This window comes from Hemiscyllium ocellatum, chromosome 10, assembly GCF_020745735.1.
Source record: "Hemiscyllium ocellatum isolate sHemOce1 chromosome 10, sHemOce1.pat.X.cur, whole genome shotgun sequence".
NCBI classification, from domain to species: Eukaryota; Metazoa; Chordata; class Chondrichthyes; order Orectolobiformes; family Hemiscylliidae; genus Hemiscyllium; species Hemiscyllium ocellatum.
Genome location: NC_083410.1, coordinates 59,579,114 through 59,601,954, shown reverse-complemented (window position 1 = coordinate 59,601,954; position 22,841 = coordinate 59,579,114).

Here is a 22,841-nt window from a genome sequence, read left to right as displayed (position 1 = left end):
CTGTTGTAAATTCTCCTGGATGCAATCTAGAAACACTTATCCCCCACTGCAATTATCCCGATGTATATTTGAGTAATTAAAGTCTCCCATTATAACTAGTCGACAATGTTTGCACCTTTCTGAATTTCAATGCTCTTTATTCGTCTGGATTCTTCCCATTTGGTGGTGGTCATTAGATTACACCAAACAATGTTATCGTATCCTTCTTATTCCTACATATTTATTCTGTCCTTGAACTCTGAGACATCCATTTTCTCCAGTGTTGCAAGATTGTCCTTAATCAAAAACACCACCTCTCCTTACTTTTTCTTTTCCTATCCTATCTTTTCTGAACATCTTGGGGGCAGGAATATTTAAAACACAGGCCTGCCCTTCCATGAGCCATGTCTCCATGATCACCACATAATAATCTCAACACGGCAACCTGTGCCTGTAACTCCTCAATTCTATTAATTAAACTCTGTCCATTCACATACAGGTAGTGTAATGCTCATTTAGAATTCATTTCTTTCTCCCTTACGCTGACTCCACTGACTAATATCTCTATTCCAGTGTTATCAGCCTCTCCATGCACCCTAATAGTATCTCCTGGTTCCCACACTGCTGCAGAGTTAGTGTGACTAACCTCCCCACCAGCCATCCAGGTGCCAATCCAAGGACTCGAGAGCTCTCCTTGTTGCACTAAATTTTCAGCCATGCTGTCATCTGTCTTATCTTTCAATTTTTGTACTCACTTGCACGTGGCCTTGGAGTAATTTTGAAATTGCTACTTTTGACATTCTGCTTGCCAATTTTCTACCTAACTCCCTCGCTTCTAATTCCTCTTCCTACCAATGATGTGTAGGCGCCGATGTTGGACTGGGAAGGACAGAGTTAAAAATTACACAACCCCAGGTTATAATCCAACAGGTTTATTTGGAAGTACAAGCTTTTGGAGCGCTGCTCCTTCATCAGGTCTGTTGGACTATAATCTGAGGTTGTGTAATTTTTAACTTCCTACTGATGTCATTGACCATGGTCTCTACCTGTTTGCCTTTAGCCCAAAGTGTGTCCTGTAACAATTTTGTGACATCGGAGGGCAGCATTACATTCTGGAGTCATGTTGACAGCCCCAGAACTATCCTTGTGTTCCCCACCTAAAGACTCCTGTGCTGCTGGATCACTCTGTGATGCCATGGGCTTGGGTCTTGTTGCATTCCTCCAAGCATTCATCACATTCTCCAATGTGCAGAACAGAAAGCCAGTCAGTGAGCAGCCACTCCTTCCCTACCTGCTTTTTCCCATGAATTGTTTGGTGGTCATACATTCCCTGTCTATCTGTTTGTCTCTAGTTTGTAGTGTGCGCACCATACTATTCATGTGGATCTCTGCCTCACAGATGCACTTTGTTGACTCGAGCTGCTGTTCAAGCTCTGAAATCCAGAGCTTAAGCTTATGTAATGGTGACACTTCCTGCTGGTGGGTTCGACAAGTTCACCAGAAGTGTCCATGACTCCATATGACAGCCATTCCACGTCACTGAGCTGTCCTCCATATCATAGCTGTTTCAATTTACAACACAGCAATTTGTTCAACACGAGGACTTTAGTGAAGGGAGTCTTAAGATGTCTATCCACAGGGTGTGTGCCACATTATGATGGCAAACCATGAGACATTTGTACATGATTGCATCTCCACACAAACATCCCCTATTTGATACAAAAAAGAAGAAAACATGGCATGCACTATCATGCACCTTTCAGTTTTCCAGGTTACCCAACTATATGCATGACTGTTCTCACACCTTAACAGTCTACCATTTTCGTTATTGAACAAGTAGTCCTTAACCATTGTTGGCCACTTCACATACCAGAGTGCATGCATATTCGGTGTCATTACTGTTAATCTCGGCTTTTTTTTCACTACGGATTGTTGTTTCTGTGTCATTTATTGGTGTTGTGCTAGTCATTGGTGTTCTATTTCATTTGCTGAGTTATTGTGGATCTCTGGGTCTGATGGCTGATGTATGATTTGTTTAGGTTGTGTGTTCACTTCCTCCTGATCAGCCGCCTGCAGTTCAGGAGCAGACTCTGCGGTGCCTTTGGTTGTAATAGTCTATCTGGCCTTTCACTTTCACTGTGTGTGATAAAGGTGACAGCTGTTCCATCCAGGTCCTAGAGGCATACCCATACATCCATTGGTTAGGTGGTGATGGAGACATTAACTCAGTTCTTCCCTTGATACAGATTATTGATGGAGATCTATTCTGATCAAGATTCCAATTTAATGTCTAACATGTTTCAAAAAGAAGTGAATAGTCTGAATATAATCATTTAAAAATTTTCAATTTCTCATGGCATGCCTCACAGTGCCAGGGTTCTGGGTTTGATTCTACCCTTAAGTGACTGGCTATGTGGAGTTTTCACTTTCTCCCCATGCCTGGGTTTCCTCCAGATGCTCCAGTTTCCTCCCATAATCCAAAGATGTGCAGGTTAGGTGGATTGGGCTAACTAGCCCATAATATCCAGGAATGTGTAGGTTAGGTGGAATAGACATGAGAAATACAGTGATAGGGTAAGGAGGTGGGTTTGGATAGGAGGTTCTTCAGAAGCCAGTATGAACCTAATGGGCCCTGCTTCCACACTGCAGAGATTCTATACTATCACTCACAGACACAAGGGTCTTGAGGACAGTTTCACCAAATCTTCAAAGTGACAATCAGGGCACATGGTGATGAATATCTCCACGGTTGTAACAAAGTGCTGGAATGTTCTTTGATTGTCACCTGGAATTCACCCAATGAGTTTGCTGGCTTTAATCCATTGGAATTAATTTATGGCAATGAGGTAGGGGACCTTTGAAAGTAATTAAGGAAATGTTTTTCATACTGAAGGATGAATCATCCACATTAGACTATATACTTGTGCATGAGGAACAGCTCAATAGAGCCTGCGGAGTAACTTAAGAACTCTTTGGACATCAGAAACAACCATGAAACAAAAGGCCAAGGATAAGGCCAAATCTGAAGCATTTCAGTCAGGGAGTGAAGTGTTAAGATTATTTCCTTCACAGGGTGAACTATTGAAAACTTGGTTCAATGGTCCATGTAGGGAACTCTAAAGCGTTGGTAAGTATCTAATTGATACCCCCAGAATTTGCTGTGCTACATCAATATCTTCAAAGATAATAACTGTCAAGAGGAGGATAAGCAAATGTAAGCAATAAGCACAATTGAGGGTGAAGAAGATAGTAAGGATGATATAGGAGGCCTAAATCATTCCAATATCAAACTATTATTGTCTGGTTCGCTAACATTGAATTATTAGGAAGATAATAGATCAGGCTTTCATATTTAACCACAAAAGAACAAAATGACATAACAATGTTACTCCCAAAATTTAAAGGATTTTGTCTGGCCAAATCAGGGTATGTACCATTTGCAAAAACAAAGACCATAAGACCATAAAACGAAGGAGCAGAAACTAGGCCATTCAGCCCATTGAATCTACTCCACCATTCAATCATGCCTGATAAGTTTCTCAACTCCATTCTTCTACTTTCTCCCTGTAACCCTTGATCCTTTCGATATTAAAGAATCTATCAAACTCAGTATTAAATATATTCGATGACCTGGCCACCACAGCCTAAAAGCAGAAAGTGCTGAGAGACTCAGCAAAGCCAGCAACATCTGTGGAGAGCGTAAAGTAGAGTTAATGTATCAAGTCTGATTTAACTTTTTAAGGTTTTGACGAAGAGTCATATCACACTCAAAATGTTAACTCTCTTTCTCTCTACACAGATGCTGCCAGATGTCTGAGTTTCTCCAGCACTTTCTCCTTTTATTCCAGTTTTCCAGCATCCGTGGTATTTTGTTTTTATTTGAGTGTACAACTTCTGCAATATATGATATGGATGTAGAAGAATCCTGTCCTATAAATTGGCATTCCAGAGAAAGAAGCTTTAGTAAAAGCAGAAATCTAATACAGGTTGGAAAGCTATAGGAATGAACCCAGTTAAAGGCACTGGAGTTCCTGACACGTATTAATATCTAAACTTTATAGATTAACCAGATTCTGCATTGACAACAGAAAAGTCAATGCAGTCTCAAAGACAGACACCTGTCTATTCATCAGTTGAAAGACTGTATTGATAGGATTGGCAGTGCCAGATTTCATACCAAAATAGATTTGTTAAAAAGGAATTGGAATGTCCTTTTAACATCCAGAGGTAAAGGAATATCAGCCTTGTCACAACGGATGATCTTTTCCAACACTGAATGATGTCATTTGGGCTAAAAGCAAATTGTAGCAGCAACTTTCTAAAGACTAACCAATCAAGTGATAGCCAGTGTTCCAAATAGTGCAATTTACCTCGGTGGTGTAGTGCTATACAGTGATCCACTTGGGAGGATCACTGAGCACAACTGAAAGCCTTGTTTGGGAAACTACAATTGGTTAACTTGATGATTAACTTGCCCAAAGGGAAATTTGCAAATGTGCAAGTAATCTATTTTGGGAAAATCCTAAGACAAGCAGAAGACCACCAAAAGTACAAACATTAGTGGAATTTCATGCTCTTAAACTACTTCAGAAATAGTGAGATTTCTGGGGGAGTGTCTGACTCTTACTGCAAGTTTGCACAAAATATAAACATTATAACTGATCCAATAATGGGTTTGCTTAAAAAAGTCAAGATGGTGGGGTCAGGAAGGCCAAGCAATTGTTTGAGAAGTTGAAAACTATTTTGGTCAATGAACCTGTGCTGGCTGCAGCAAATTTCATTCAAACCTTCAGGAAAGTCATTGAGGAATTTATTTGGAAGCATCTGCAGGGCTGTTACCAGAGCAACAACTCCACAGCATCTTAAACATTTATCTTTTTACATTCAAGAATAATCCATCGAGCAATGTGTTTTTCTTTTCAGAAAACCAAACTCTGCAGAGAAATCTGTGCTTGTTTCTGGTTTCCTGAAATGTCACAGATTTTATATTTTCTTTTCACATGTTTGATTTGGGGATTTGTACAGGGATAAGCTTTGATATTTCTACTTTATTGACTACTCATATTAAACAATTATTGCATCTTTATTGAATAAGTTTTCAACGTGGTTAGATCTGTTGCCCATGGACACTGATAAATGTGTTACATTGTCCAGGAATGACACAGTACATAGTATTCATTCTTTGGATGAGACTGGAGTTGCAAATATTCCAAGAAGCTTCAGCGGTTTGTCACTGTTGGAAGGGAACATTTTTGGTTTCTCTGGTTTGAAGAGGACAGGGCAGCCAGGAAGGTTAACTTTGATAAATGCACTTGTAACAATGACAGCATCTACATCCAACAGTCAACAATGGTATTTGTAAATTGTGGCTGCTTGCTGTGTCCAAAAGAGAGCACAGGAGTCACTCAATCCCTTACCCTTTCGCTGTGGTGTGTGTATGTGGCATGAGGGATTGGTCATTGCAGTTGTGCTGTCTGATGAATGACAAACACCAGCAAAAGTGGTTGTTTTCCCCAATCTTTACCACATGTCAGTCGTGGATACTGCCTGGTGTGGGTAAATGATGCTACAGCAGGAACACTGCTTGGACAAATCGCACATCTTTTTGTGAAACTGCCAATGTTGCTTTGCAAGTGTTGAGGGACGATAATGTTCACAGGGGTTGAATTTGAAGTGTGGTAATTAGTGCAGGTAGCCTCAACTTCAGTAACTCTGTCTCAGAGATATCTCCTAATTCACCATCTCTATAGTGAAGAGGTAAAGCCTATTCCTTTCGCTCATCTGTAATTACACATTGCCTTCAAAACATCGCAGTCACTTCTGCCGATGTGGAAACAGAGATGACAGCCCGGAATCACAAAATGTGATAGATTGGGTATTGACAGTGTCATCTTGGTAAGCAACACAGTGCGTGTGATCAAATATTCAGGATTGGATGTGTTTCAAAAGAAAAACTTCCCTGTACTGATCTGTGTCACAACTGTGTTGTTATGATCCAGTAAATTTTAAAAGAACTGTTTGAATGTCTCCCATTTTTCCTCTTTCTTGGGGAATAAATATCCTTTGCTGTTTCAAAATGGGCCCAGGCCCTGTCAGAATTGTGCATTTCAAACTGAGTCTCCACTTGATAGACATCAATATAATTATGTTTCACTGCAGTCTTGTCCAGATATTGAAGTTAAGAGTACGTCCCATTGTGAGAACGTAAATTTGATATTAGGATGTTAAGAACCACAGTTGAAAAACGGGTTTTGTTTTCAAAGTACTAGAGCATTAAATGGTACATTAGTCAGTTTTTTTTTCGCCTAAGTTCTGTGGTAAGAGCAACTATTTGCTCTCTAAGAATACCCAGAAAGGCAACTGGGCTTCTGATATAGAGAGAAATGCCACATTGAAGAATCTGGAAGAAATGCCTCCCCTGATGAGAGAGATAGAAAGAGACATTTTGAAACAGTGTACTGCTGTAAAGCAACCAGGCAGCTTACAATGCCAGGCCTGTAGAATTAGAAACCAGGAATCTTCATTCTCTCCAAAAATCTGATGTCCTGCTGAGCCCATCTGTGCAAGAAAGCCCCAACTATTCATCCACAGAAGCCACCACAGCTGCTGGGTCCAGCTTCAAGTGTTAAGCCCTTCACTTCAGCAAGAACAAACTCTATCAACAGATCCCAACGGCATACCACAGAAACATATAGAGACTTCATTCCTATCAGCATTCTTTTGTCTTACTTTGTATTCATTTTAATTTTTCTTTTTTTAATAACATTTCTTTATTTGCAAATAAGCATTTGAAATACACAAGGGTCAATATTTCAGTCCATAGTATTGGAAATTTCATTAAGTTGCTTTGAATTTTTTTTTGCAGTGTCTGTTATTTCAGTATGTTGGCCAATGGGTGTTGTAATAGTCAGTAGCAAAGGAATGAAAATGTTCAGAATCACTGAGCAGTGGTAATTTATTGAATATTTCAGGATTTTAATTGCATGGGATAATGGAGGGAAAATATACATAACAACTGACCTCACCAAATCAAACATGTAAAGAGAGAGAAAAATCATCTTGGATTGTCACAACTACCATTAGTATGTTCAGGAACTGCATGGCTAATGAACACCCTTAGTTAAGAAGTGAGGGGCACAGAAAACAGGAGACTATAGGCCAGTTAGCCTGACTTTGGTCATTTGGAAGATTTTGGAGTCAGTTATGAAGAACGGGATTGCAGTTTACTTGGAAGTACATGGTAAGATAGGCTGAGTCAGCACAGCTTCATCAGGAGGAGGTCATGCCAAACAAATTTGTTCAGATTCTTTGAACAGGTAATGAGCAGGTTAGACAAAGGAGACCCAGTGGATGTGATCGACCTAGATTTCCAAAAGGTCATTGACATGGTGCCGCAAACAAGATTGCTAAGATAAGACTGTTAGGGGCAGGAACTGGTATGGGGAGAGGATTGGCTGACTGGCAGAAGGCAGACAGTGGAAATAAAGAGGTCTTTTCCATGGATGGCAGCTGGTGATTAGTGGAGTTCCACAGGGCTTAGTGTTGGAACTACACCTATTCATGTTACATATTAATGATCTGGACATTGTTGTTAAGTTGTAGATGATACAAAAATAAGTGGAAGGACAGGAGCTCAGAAAGCTGCAGAAGGACTTGGATAGGCTAGGAGAGTGTGCAAACAAGTGGCAAATGGAATGCATTATGGGCAAATGTGAGGTTCAGACTTAGAATATTTTCAAAATGGGGAAAGGTTTCAGACATCTGAAGAACAAAAGGGACATTGGAGTTCTAGTTCAGGATTCTCTTAATGTTAACATGCAGGTTCAGCTGGCAGTTAGGAAGGCAAATGCACTAATTTCAAGAGGCCAGAATACAAGAGAGGAGATGTACTGGTGAGACTGTATAAGGCCCCAGCCAAGCGGCATTTGGAGTGCTGAACTCAGTCTGCGCAATCACAAAGGCCAACCCCCCTTCTATAGAATCCATAGACCAGGCCCACTGTCAAGGAAAGGCTGCCAGCATTCTCCGTGATCCATCCCACCCTGGCAATGCTTTTCTACAACCTCTACCATCGGGGAGAAGGTACAGAAGCCTGAACACACGCACCAGCCAGTTTCAAAACAGTTCCTACCCTACTGTTGTTAGAATACTGAATGGACTCACAAACTCCAAGCACTCGACTATACCCATGTTTTGGTTTTTTGCTGGTGTTTACCTATTATTTACTTATCTATGTTATTTAACTCTGCGATCTGCCTGTATTGCTTGCAAGACAAAGCTTTTCACTGTACCTCAGCCCTGCGAGGGAATCCAGAGGAGAATGATCCTGTGATGAAGGACTTGTCATATGAGGCACAGTTGAGGATTCTAGCTCTGTACTTGATAGAATTTAGAAATGTTAGGGAGGATCTGATTGAAACTTACAGAATACTGAGAGGCCAGGATAGAGTAGACATGGAGAAGATGTTTTCACTTGTAGGAGAGAGCAGGACACAGGGTACAGCTTTAAAGTGAAGAAACAACCCTTTAGAACTGAGATGAGGAGGAATTTCTTCAGCTGGAGAGTGGTGAATCTGTGTAACTGATTTCCACAGAAGGCAGTGGTGGCCACTTCATTGAGTATATTTAAGACAGAGAGAGATTGTTTCTTGATTAATTAGGGAATCAAGGGTTATGGAGAGAAAGCATGAGAATGGGGTTGAGAAACATATCAGCCATGATCTCATGGTGAAGGAGAAATGGACCAAATGGACTAATTCTGCTTCTTTTTCATATGGTCTTATGGATTTTTTTAAAGTTATACAAAGGTGTGAGCGTTGTGGGCTGGGCCAGCATTTGCTGGAATACAAATTTTACATCAGCTGGTGGATTATGGCTGAGTGAGAGCCATTTGATGGCATTGTCAATCATGTGCTGAGATGTTGAAAATGAACATTTTCGGTCGGCGCAACATCGAGGGCCGAAGGGCCTGTACTGCGCTGTATCCTTCTATGTTCTATGTTCTATGAAGCTATTTATTGAGCCTCCTACCCTTGTCCTTGGTTCAATTGTTCACCGCCATTTATGACTGAATGTGGCAGTACTGCAGAGCTCGAATCTGATCCATTCATTGTGTTACTCCTTTGCTGTGTATTTCACATTCTGTATGCAAATAGTCCTGTGTGATTGTTCTAAAAGGTTAAGACTTCATCTTTAGGTGTAATAAATACTGCTCCTGACATGTCCTCCTGCATTCTCCATTGAAGCAGTGTTGATCTCCTGATTTCTGCTAATGATACAGTGGGTGATACGCCAAGCCATGAGGTTGTAGATTGTAATTGAAGACAATTTTGCAGTTGTCAGTTTTGTATTATATTTGGGATATACTATATTGGGACACTGTTCCTTTAAGGAGTGAGTCATGTGAGCACTGGTAAGTCATCGACCAGTTTCAAGGAGAAAGTGAGGACTGCAGATGCTGGAGATCAGAGCTGAAAATGTGTTGCTGGAAAAGCGCAGCACTTTTCCAGCATCAACCAGTTTCAAGGCTTGTTCAGTCTTGAGTTATCCTAGAGCACACAGTTTCATAGTAACGCTTCCTTGTGGGCTTGCAGCAAGTGCCATATCTTCTCTAGTTCTGATTGGGGTCTAGTAACTGCCCAGAATCGAATATTGTTGATGGCATACTGCACCACATGGATGCCCAGTCTTGAGAGGATTAAACGTACAATTGACTCTTTTGTTGGGATTGGTTCCACTTAAATCTGGCTGGGACCAGTAGCAGATGAATGAAATGACCAGGGCAATAGATACAGCCTTAATCTTACAAAGAGGTTTGGAGTGGATGTAGGTAGAGAAAGAATTCAGGAAAGGATGGAGCAGTGCAGTGTTTGGGGAAAAAATACACAGACCAGATTGGGAGGAGCAATGGAAAGAACAAAGATATTAAGATATTAGAGCCCAAAGTTAGTTCATAAAAAATCAGCAATTGTCAAAGTCCAAAATATTGAGTTTGCATGTATGAAGCAATTGAAATAAATAAGTTGAAAATAACAGTGAGAAACTCCCCCTTGAACTGAGTGACCTCTTGAGAGGACAGATCATAGTCAATCACTTTGTTGTGTGTCAGGAGTCACGTGTAGGCCCAACTGGATAAGGTTAGCAGATGTTAGTCCCGAAATAATATTAGTGAATGAACTGGATTGGCTTTTACTATGAATGGCTGTTTCAAGATCACTATTCCTGAGGCTAGCGATCAATTCCAGATGTATTAATTGAACTTAAATAACACCAGCTGCTTTAGTAAGATTTGAACCTGTGTCCCCAAAACATTAGAGCTGAAAATGTTTTCCAGCAACACATTTTCAGCTCTGATCTCCAGCATCTGCAGTCCTCACTTTCTCCCCAAAACATTAGCTTGCCTTTGTATTTATAGTTCAGTGATATTTCTACTGTGCCTTTGACAAGTTGATGTCAGCGCTGAAAATGTGTTCCTGGTTAAAGCACAGCAGGTTAGGCAGCATCCAAGGAACAGGAAATTCGACGTTTCGGGCCAGAGCCCTTCATCAGGAGTAAGACCTGCATCTGCAGACCTCACTTTTTACTACAAGTTGATGTCAAACTGTCTTCTTGACCCATTACAGCTCATGTGGTACAAGTACACTCATTGTTAGGAAACATTTGTTCAGAGAGGAGATCTAAGATTTTGATCCTATAATAAAGTTCCAAATTAAAAGCAGGAATTTGGAGGTAGTGGTTTTCCCATGCATCTGCTGCCCTTGTCCTTCTGAGTGGTTACGGCCAATGCTTTGGAATGGGATAAAGACAGTCGAGAGAAAGGATCTTAGCTCAGAAAATCAAGAAATATGACACAATAGTTGTAAAGTAGGAACTATCAATTTGCAAAAACCCTCCCCTTATTCAAGTATCACAAATATCACTAAACATGAGAATGTGTCAATTTTTTTCTCTGCTTGTGTGACATGAGTAATAGTGAGGAAGTTGGAAAATATAACAAAAATCAAAAGAAACTGATTCTAGATGTTAATAAAAATTTAGAATATCAAGGATTTAACCTTTTTTTCTAGATGATAATAAAATTTTCAACTATCAAGGATTTAACCTTTTTTTCAAGAATTTCTGGGTTATGATTAGTAAGGAATAAACAACCAGCTTTACCATATCATGATGCCTGCCCTGAAACCAACTCAAACACTACTTCAAACCTTCAGCACGTTACTTTGGAGGTTTGGGAGTAGTTCTGACTTTCATTGCTTCTGTCAGGTCACGTTGTGTCCTTTTCTTGGATTGAGTATGGTGGAAGTGAATAGAAGAGCACTCAGTAGTAAGACAGGTGGCTCAGTGGTTACCATTGCTGCCTCACGGTGCCAGGGACCCAGGTTTGATTTCTGCCTTGGGTGACTGTCTGTGTGGAGATGGCACATTCTCCCAATGTCTGCGTAGGTTTCTTCTGGGTTTCTACCCACGGTCCAAAGACGTGCAGGTTAGGTCTATTGACCATGGGAAATGCAGGGTTACAGGAATACGTTGGGGGTCTGGGTGGGATGCTCTTCAGACCTATAGTTATTGGGGATTTAATTGAAAGGGGAGTAGATAGGCAGTTCTGTGGTCAAAAATGAGACTCCTGAATAATAATTTGCCTCCCAGGTGCATAGGTCAGGGATGTCTCAGATCGGCTCAGAACATTCTGAAGGGGGAGGATGAGCTGCATATAGGTACCAATGATATAGGTAAAAAAAACAGAATGAGGTCCTATAAGCAGAATTTAACAAGTTAAGAGCCAAGTTAAAAAGTAGGACCTCAGAGGTAGTAATCTCAGGATTGCTACTGGTGCCACATGCTAGTCAGAGTAGGAATAATAGAATAATCGGGACGAATGCATGGCTTGAGGGATGGTGTAGGAGGAAGGGGTTCAAGAGTTTGGGACATTGGGACTGGTTCTGGGGGAGGTGGGACTATTACAAATTGGGTGGTCTACACCTGAACCAGACTGGAACCAATGTCCTTGAGGGTGTTTTTGCTAACGCTGTTGGGGAGGGTTTAAACTAATGTGGCAGGGGGATGGGAACCAAATGAGAGGGTTAGTGGACAGTAAGGAGGTAGTAACTAAAGCCTGTAAGGAACTAGATAATGAAGTCAGTGTGACTAAAGGGAAGAATAGGCAGGGAGCAGATGATGAATGCAAAGAAACAGGTGCTCTAAGGTGCATTTGTTTTAATGTGAAAAATGTAGTAGGTAAGGCAGATGAAGTTAGGGCTTGGATTAGTACCTGGGAGTATGATGTTATTGTTATTACTGAGGGAAGGGTATGACTGGCAACCAAATATCCCAGGATATCAATGCTTCAGGCAACATAGAGAGGGAGATAAAAGGGGTGGAGGAATTGCATTACTGGTCAGAGAGGATATCACAACTGTGCTGAAGGAGGGCACAATGGGGAGACTCAAGCAGTGAGGCAATATGGGCAGAGCTCAGAAATAGGAAGGGCATAGTAACAATATTGGGGCTGTATTATAGGCCTCCTAACAGAGAGCATGAGGTAGAAGTACAAATATTAAACAGATTATGGAAAGATGCAGGAGCAACAGCGTGGTGGTAATAGGAGATTTTAGTTTTCCCAACATTTACTGGGATTCACTTTGTATTGGAGGTTTAGATGCAGCAGAATTTGGAAGGAGCATCCAGAAGGGTTTTCTAGAGCAATATGTAAATAGTCCAACTCGGAAAGGGGCCATACTGGACCTGGTGATGGGGAATGAACTGGGCCAGGTGATTGAAGTTTCAGTAGGGGTTACTTTGGGAATAGTGATCATAATTCCATAAATTTTAGAATGTGCATGGACAAAGACGAGAATAGTCCAAAAGGAAGAGTGCTAAACTGGAAGAAGGCCAACTATACCAAACAAATGGGAAATGTGGATTGGGAGCAGCTGTTTGAAGGTAAATCCACATTTGATATGTAGGAGGCTTTTAAAGAGAGGTTGATTAAAGTGCAGGACAGACATGTCTCTGTGAAAATGAGGGATAGAAATAGCAAGATTAGGGAACCATGGATTACAGGTGAAATTGTGAGACGAGCTGAGAGGAAAGAAGAAGCATAAATAAAGTCTAGGCAATTGAAAACTGATGAGGCTTTGGAAGAATACCAGGAAAGTATGACCAATCTGAAATTAGGAATTAAGAAGGCTATAAGGGGGTCATGAAATATAGAATCATAGAGTCTAGAGATGTACAGCATGGAAACAGACCCTTCAGTCCAACCTGTCCATGCCGACCAGATATCCCAACCCAATCTAATCCCACCTGCCAGCACCCAGCCCATATCCCTCCAAACCCTTCCTATTCATATACCCATCCAAACGCCTCTTAAATGTTGCAATTGTACCAGCCTCCACCACATCCCCTGGCAGCTCATTCCATACACGTACCACCCTCTGCGTGAAAAAGTTGCCCCTTAGGTCTCTTTTATATCTTTCCCCTCTCACCCTAAACCTATGCCCTCTAGTTCTGGACTCCCCAACCCCAGGGAAAAGACTTTGTCTCTTTATCCTATCCATGTCCCTCGTAATTTTGTAAACCTCTATAAGGTCACCCCTCAGCCTCCGATGCTCCAGGGAAAACAGCCCCAGATTGTTCAGCCTCTCCCTGTAGCTCAAATCCTCCAACCTTGGCAACATCCTTGTAAATCTCTTCTGAACCCTTTCAAGTTTCACAATATCTTTCCAATAGGAAGGAGACCAGAATTGCACACAATATTCCAACAGTGGCCTAACCAATGCCCCGTACTGCCGCAACATGACCTCCCAACTCCTGTACTCAATACTCTGACCAATAAAGGAAAGCATACCAAATGCCTTCTTCATTATCCTATCTACCTGCGACTCTACTTTCAAGGAGCTACGAACCTGCACTCCGAGGTCTCTTTGTTCAGCAACACTCCCTAGGACCTTACCATTAAGTGTATAAGTCCTGCTAAGATTTGCTTTCCAAAATGCAGCACCTTGCATTTATCTGAATTAAATGCCATCTGTCACTTCTCAGCCCATTGACCCATTGGTCCAGATCCTATTGTAATCTGAGGTAACCCTCTTCGCTGTCCACTACACCTCCAATTTTCGTGTCACCTGCAAACTTACTAACTCTACCTCTTATGCTCGCATCCAAATCATTTATGTAAATGACAAAAAGTAGAGGACCCAGCACCGATTCTTGTGGCACTCCACTGGTCACAGGCCTCAGTCTGAAAAGCAACCCTCCTCCATCACCTTTGAGCCAGTTCTATATCCAAATGGCAAGGTCTCCCTGTATTCTGTGAGATCAAACCTAGCTAATCAGTCTCCCATGGGGAACCTTGCCGAACACCTTACTGAAGTCCATCTACTGCTCTGCCCTCATCAATCTTTGTTACTTCTTCAGAAAACTCAATCAAGTTTGTGAGACATGATTTCCCACGCACAAAGCCATGTTGACTATTCCTAATCAGCCCTTGCTTTTCCAAATACATGTACATCCTGTCCCTCAGGATTCCCTCCAACAACTTGCCCACCACCGAGATCAGGCTCACTGGTCTATAGTTCCCTGGCTTATCTTTACTGCCCTTCTTAAACAGTGGCACCACATTTGCCAACCTCCAGTCTTCCAGCACCTCAGCTGTGACTATCGATGATACAAATATCTCAGCAAGAGGCCCAGCAATCACTTCTCTAGCTTTCCACAGAGTTCTCGGTTACACCTGATCAGGTCCTGGGGATTTATCCACCTTTAACCATTTCAAGACATCATTAGCAAACAGGGTTAAGGAAAATCCCAAAGCCTTTTATTCATATATACAGAGCAAGAGGTAATGAGAGAAAGGGTTCGCCCACTCAAGGACAAAGGAGGAAAGTTATGCGTGAAGTCAGAGAAAATTCACCGAGGAGAGGGACATGACAGATGCTGAGATTAGAGATAGATGTTTGACTACTTAGGTCAAGTCAGCATAAGGAGGGAGGAAGTGTTGGGTATTCAATAAGACATTAAGGTGAATAAGCCCCCAGGTCCAGATGGGATCTATCCCAGGTTACTGAGGGAAATGAGAAAGGAAATAGCTGGGGCCTTAGCAGATATCTTTGCAGCATCCTTGAATACAGATGAGGTCCCAGTGGACTGGAGAATTGCTAATATTGTCCCTTTGTTTAAGAAGGATGTACAAAGTTAAAAATCACACAACACCAGGTTATAGTCCAACAGGTTTAATTGGAAGCACACTAGCTTTCAGAGCAATGCTCCTTCATCAGCCACACGGGGTCATATACATAGACCTTTGATAAGGTTTGATAATGCCTTTGATAAGGTTCCCCACAGTAGGTTGATGGAGAAAGTGAAGCCACATGGGGTCTAGAGTGTACTAACTAGATGGATAGAGAACTGACTGAGTCGCAAGAGACAGAATAGTAGTGGGAGTGAGTTTCTCAAAATGGAGAACTGTGATTAGTGGTGTTCTACAGGGATCATGTTGGGACTAATTTTGTTTGTGATATACGTAAATGATCTGAAGGAAGGGATAGATGGTCTGACTAGCAAGTTTGCAGATGACACCAAGATTAGTGGAGTCAAAGATAGTGAAGGGGACTGAAGGTTGCAGCAGAATATAGATAGATTGAGGAGTTGGGCAGAGAAATGGCAAATGTCATTCAATCCAGGCAAATGTGAGGTGATGCATTTTGGAAGATCCAATTCAAGAGCAAACTATATGGTAAATGGAAAAACCATGGGGAAAATTGGTGTACAGAGAGATCTGGATGTTCAGGTCCATTCTACCCTAAAGGTTGCAATGCATGTCGACAGAGTGGCCAAAAAGGCGTACGGCATGCTTTCCTTCATTGGACAGGGTATTGAGTACAAGAGTTGGCAAGTCATGTTACAGTTGTATAGGACGTTGGTTTGGCCACATTTGGAATTCTGCGTACAGTTCTCATTGCCACATTACCAAAAGGATCTGCATACTTTGGAGAGGTTGCAGAGGAAGTTCACCAGGATGTTGGCTGCTTTGGAGGGTGCTAGCAATGAGGAGAAGTTGAGTAGATTAGGATTATTTTCATTAGAAAGACGGAGGGTGAGGAGGGTCCTGACTGAGGTCTACAAAATCATGAGAGGTATAGACCGGGTGGATAGCAAGAAGCTTTTCCCAGAGTGGGGACTCAATACTAGGAGTCACAAGTTCAAGGTGAGAGGGAAAAGTTTAAGGAAGATATGCATGGAAAGTTCTTTACGCAGAGTGTGGTGAGTGCCTGGAATACATTGCCAGCAGAGGTGCTAGAGGTGGGCACGATAGCATCATTTAAGATGTATCTGGACAGATACATAAATGGGCAGGGAGCAGAGGGATACAGATCCTTAGAAAATAGGCAACAGTATAGATAGAGGAAATGGATCAGCGCAGGCTTGGAGGACCGAATGGTCTGTTCTTGTGTTGTAATTTTCTTTGTTCTTTGTTTTTTGTTCAGAGAGTTGGTATCAACTGAATGGACTGAATGGCCTGCTTCCACATTGTAGGGATTCTATGAATTTAGGCACGAGGTATCCCCATTAGTGAGCAAGAAGCACAGAGGGCAGGGAAGTTTAGTAGTCTGGGAGGATGAGAACCATTGAATGAACACAATGTATGCAATAGTAAGTGTTGTAATTCGTGAGCCTTGGTCAGATGCCTGTGAAGTGGTGAGTTGGAGTAAGTGCTCACCCCTTGACTGCGTAGAAGCAGTGAGAAGTTGGTGGCTCTCACCTTTGAACAGAGGACAAGATCATCGCCATCCTTCCTATGCTGCTGGCTGTTCCTGTCAACTCAGGACACAGCACTAACCCAACTACAACTTGTCCCAGGCTGGCTATTTCTGGTGGCATGGCCAGCTGGTGTAAGGGCTGTCCCCCTTTGACATACTCATCCACCAACTCTTGCATAACCCTCTCCACAAAATAGGGAGCGAGCCACCCTTTCCTCAGGGCCATGTTCACAATGTAATGATTGAGTAGCACAGTGTGAGCACCACTTCCTGAATCTGAAGTGGTGTACAGCTGGCCATAAAGTACAGTGCCAAAGACTTGAACAGAGGGAGGGCACAGCAGAATGAGCGCTTTCACCTCTCCAGCTGAGTGATGCCATGGGAAAGGCACTTAAGAGCCCTGTCACATAGTTAATAAAGTGACAAGCAGAAGATTATGTGAAAAAAGACTTAGAGATGATGGACACAGCATCAGCAACCTCAACAGAACACTTGAACGGAAAATGAGAAAATTCCACCCCTTCTTTCTGACTGTTCAGCAATCTTTTAAAGCATATTGAACATGAACAGACCTGCAGCCAGTCAGATAGTTAGTAATAGCGTATGGAACATGAAGAAAGGAAATTTTGACCACAAAGAAAATAAACCAAGGTGACAAAGTGCTTTTAACATACAAAGCCTTTACTGTGATTTGAAACTTGTGGTCATGCTTAAAAACCTTGGGACAGCTTTGTTGAGAAACTGAACATCTGCATTTGCAATTCCTACAACAGCCACACTCCCAGCCCTCATTGTACAAACATAACGACCTGCAACTCTCATGGGGATCAGCAACAGCAGCAACAGCCAGCAAGAAACAGCATGAGCAAGCTAGCAGCAGGTGACTGCCTGACATTGTCTTTGTCAGGCTGTGGGGGATGAGAAGGGAGGGATGGTGATCAGAGAGGTACGAGAGCGAACAGTTATTTCCTTTCCTGTGCAGTGCTGGCAAATGTCACTTCAGCTCTGATAACCCTGGCACTTTTGCAATGTCTGAGTGCAGTCAACCGTAAAGGCACAGACCTGCAGGCTGACTAAGCCTGGATTCCAGGAATGGACGGTCAAGAGGAAAATATTGATCTGCAGTTGGCTTATGGAAACCAGTTTGAGCAATTTAAATGGGGAGTCAGTTCCAGATGTTTGCCTTCAATCAGGTTGTGAATTCAAAGAACAGCACACAAATGTCACCCTCCTAAACTGGATAACATAACGCACAGCTGAAAATGTGTTGCTGGTCAAAGCACAGCAGGCCAGGCAGCATCTCAGGAATAGGGAATTCGACGTTTCGAGCATAAGCCCTTCATCAGGAATGGGTAATAAAATACCTTGTCTATGCCCGAATTATTGCTTTTATGCAGCATCTTTAGCTGAGTATAACACCCCAAAGAACTTTGCAGACACATAATCTGAATATGGATTCTGAGGTGGTGAGAGGGATGACCAAAAGCATGATCAATGAGGTATACATTAAGAGAAGTTTTACAAAATCTGAGGGAGGTGGAGGGGTGAAGGGTGGAGAGAGTAGTGTCGAGGTGGCTAAAGACACAGCTTCAGTTCCAAAGCAATGCAAAGCAGGGATTCACAGCCAGCTAATGTTAGAGGAATTAAAATATTGATGGGGTGGGGTGTAGAATGGAAGATTTGGCAGGGATTGGAAGAAGATGTCTATGAAGGGAATTAAAAATGAGGATGAAGTACTGGGAAATGAGGAGCTCACATAGGTCAATAAGAACAGGGATGACTGGTGAGCAGACAGATAAAGATGGAATGAACTGAAGCTCCTGCCAAAGGGAATTAAAGCGGCAGTGCATTTGAATAACCAACTTTGGAGGAGGCAGCAGCATGGCTATGCATGTCATTGACAGGCAAGCTATTTAAATATGGACATATATTGCACATACAATGATGAAGATTCATGAGAAACATGAAGATTGGGAAGCTTTTAATAACCAACAGGATAGAAAGCTATCAGGTCAGAAAAGACGAAATATGAGGGTAAGTTAGCTAGTAAAATAAAAGAAGTCTGCAAGATTTTTTTTTTAATATATGAAAGGTAAGATGGAGGTAGGAATGGATTTTGGAATGCTGGAAAATAAGGCTGGAGAAGTAGCAACAGGCAGAGGAACTGAATAGGTATGTTACATCAGTTTTCACAGTGGAAGACACCAACAGCATACTAGAATGTCAAGAGATTCAGAGGGCAGAGGTGAGTGTACTGTCAATTACTAAGGAGAAGGTACTGGGGAAGCTGAAAAGTCAAAATGTTGATAAATCACCAAACCAGATAGATTACACCCCAGATTTCTGAAGGAGATAGCTGAAGAGGTTGTGCAGGCATTGGTGGTGATCTTTCAAGAGTCACTGGAGTCATGGAGAGTTTCAGAGAATTAGAAAATATCGAAGATAACAACCCAGTTTAAGGAAGGACGGAAGCAGAAGATAGAAAGTTATAGGCCGGTTCGCCTGACTTCGGTTGTTAGTAAAATTTCCGAGTCCATTGTTAAGGATGAGGTTGCAGAGTACTTGGAATTCCATGGTAAAAATAAGGCTGAGTCAGCATGGCTTTGTCAAGGGGACGTCATACCTGACAAATCAGTTAGAATTCTTTGAGAGAATAATGAGCAGGTTAAACAAAGGAGAGCTAATGGACATGATCTATTTGGATTTCCAGAAGGCCTTTGACAGGTGCCACACAGAAGGCTGCTAAGTAAGAGGTGATGGTGTGAGCAATAAGATACTGGCATGGATAACGGGTTTTCTGAATGGCAGAAGATAGAGAGTGGGGATAAAGGAGCCTTTTTCAGGATGGCAGCTGGTAACTAGTGGAGTTCCACAGGCCTCAGTGTTGGAACCACAACTATTCATGTTAAACATTAACGATCTGGACGAAGAAACTGAAAGCATTACTGCTAAATTTGCAGATGACACAAAGATAAGAGGAGGAATAGGCAGTGTTGAGGAAGTTGGGAGACTGCAGAAGCACTTGGACAGGCTAGGAGAGTGGGCAAAGCAGTGGCAAATGGAATAAAATGTACGAAAGTGTAAGGTTATGCATTTTAGTAAGATGAATACAGGTGTAAACTATTTTCTAAATGGGGAAAGTCTGAAGCACAAAAAGATTTAGGATTCCTAGATCAGGACTATCCTATGGTTGCAGCTAGGAAGGCAAATGCAATGTTATTACTCATTTCAAACTGAGGTGGAGAAGATTGAGAGTGTCAAATTTCTCGGAGTGACAATAACCAACAATCTGTCCTGGACTTCCCACGTAGTTGCGACAGTCAAGATGGCATAATAATGCCTCTTCTTCCTCAGGAGTCTAAGGAAATTCAACACATCCATACAGACCAACTTTTACAGATACACTATAGAAAGCATTCTATCTGAGCGCATAATGGCCTGGTACAGCAACTGCTCTGCCCAGGACTGTAAGAAACTGCAGAAAGTTGTGTGCACAGCCCAGGCCATTATGGAAGCCAACCTCCCATCCATGGACTTCATCTACACTTCTCGTTGCCACAGAAAAGCTGCTAAAATCATTCCAACCCCGTCCATCAGGCAGAAAATACAGAAACTTGAAAATATGCACCAGCAGGTTCAAGAACACCTTATTTCCAGCTGTTGTTAGACTGCTGATTGAACTCTCTAATTTCAAGTAATATTGATCTTGTATTGTGCACTTCCAGTACAGCTGTGACCTTGTATGCCTCAGTCTGTCTAAGAACCCTGTGATCTGTATGTCCTTGTTTGCTATGACCTGCTTGTACTGCTCACAACAAAGCTTTTCACTGTACTTAGGTGCATGTGACTACAATGAATCAAATGAAATCAAAGAATGCTAGAATACAAGAGCAGAGGTGCATTGTAAGCTGTATAAGGCTCTGGTCAGACCGCATTTGGAATATTGTGAGCAACTTTGGTTCCCTCATCCAAGAAAGGATGTGCTGGCTTTGGAAGGGTTCAAGGGATGTTTATAAGAATGATCCGGGTCACAAGGTCATAGAGTCATAAAGATGTACAGCATGGAAACAGACCCTTCGGACCAACCCGTCCATGCCCGACCGGATATCCCAACCCAACCCGGCCCATATCCCTCCAAACCCTTCCTATTCATATACCCATCCAAATGCCCCTTAAATGTTGCAATTGTATCAGACTCCACCACATCCTCTGGCAGCTCATTCCATACACGTACCACTCTCTGCGTGAAAAAGTTGCCCCTTAGGTCTCTTTTATATCTTTCCCCTCTCACCCTAAATCTATGCCCTCTAGTTCTGGACTCCCCGACCCCAGGGAAAAGGACTTTGTCTATTTATCCTATCCATGTCCCTCATAATTTTGTAAACCTCTAAAAGGTCACCCCTTAGCCTCTGACTCTCCAGGGAAAACAGCCCCAGCCTATTCAGCCTCTCACTATAGCTCAGATCCTCCAACTCTGGCAACATCCTTGTAAATCTTTTCTGAACCCTTTCAAGTTTCACAACATCTTTCCAATAGGTGTTGCCATACGATATGCAGCTGCAGAATGGATCTGTAGTCAATATAGTTCAGAAGGATGAAGAGGGAATCTCATTGAAATGTACAAAATATTGAGAGGCCTGGAGAAGATGTTTACACCAACTGGAGAAACTAGGACCTGAGGACAAAGCCTTCGAGTGAAGAACTGAGGAGTAATTTCTTCAGCCAGAGGGTGGTGAATCCATGGAACTCATTGCCACAGAAGGCTGTTGAGGCCAAGTCATTGAGTGTCTTTAAGACAGAAGTGGATAGGTTCTTGATTAATAAGGAGATCAGTGTTACAGGGTGAAGGCAGGAGAATAGGCTTGAGAAATTCATCAGCCATGATGAAATGGTGGAGCAGAGCTTATGGGTCAAAGGGCGTAATGTGGCTCCTTTATCTGATGACCTAGATTTTGCATTCAGTTGTGAATGAACAGTGCTCACCCTACTTTAAACAGACAGTTACAAGCAGGTCTTTTTTCTGTGAACCTTGCACTGCGATTTGTGGATATTGAAGAGACAAAACAGCATAGGACCCTCCATTGGCCATCTGAGCTGAGCAAGCAATGATCAATATCTTTGACAAAGAAGATGAACCAAAACACAAGTATGCTGCAATACTCAAATACACATTCCCCAATTTCAGTCTGCAATCATTTTGCCTTCAGAATGATATGAACAATGCACAATACTTTTACTGTTCTGCATTGTGCTATTCTAATGAAAGCATTGGTGCATACACACAAACACGGAAACAGAGAAAAAATGCTATAACTATACAGTGTACACAGATAGCAACACTAATCCAGATGTATGGTGCTAGTACAGATTTATTTTGTCGTTCAAAGCTTGTCTGAACTTCTCACAGCTGACCATGTGTCGCCAGCAGGAGGGACCAACCACAACCTCCCTCCACATCATCACTGTAATTTAAAAGGACCATAAACCACTCATAGATTAGCTTCTGGGTGCTAGAGACATTTAAAGCCTCTCAAACTTATACAGAGTGGTGCAGAAGGTGCTGAAGGACTTGGTCCCGATTTTGAGGATTCCCCACAAACTAGTTATGCCCAACACATAATGGGTGGCACGGTGGCACAGTGGTTAGCACTGTTGCCTCACAGCACCAGAGGGCCAGGTTCAATTCCCACCTCAGGCGACTGACTGTGTGGAGTTTGCACATTCTGTGTGGGTTTCCTCTGGGTGCTCCAGTTTCCTCCCACAGTCCAAAAATGTTCAGGTTAGGTGAACTGGCTTAATTGTAGGAGAATGGGGTCTGGGTCGGTGTGGACTTGTTGGGCCGAAGGGCCTGTTTCCACACTGTATCTAATCTAATCAAACATCTGACTAGCAGTTTTTATCCACCTTGGAACACTACATAATTGGAAGAACAAGAAAAAGGTGACATACAGCAGATTCACAGCTGGAAGAGGAAGGAGGAGAAGGCAGAGATGGGTTCTCAGATGAGGAATGGTGTGTCAGATGTTTGATTCACCATCAAGATTCTTACTGAAGTCTACCGCCTGGAGCTGGACCTCAGGCTTCAAAGCAATGTGAGGACTGCAA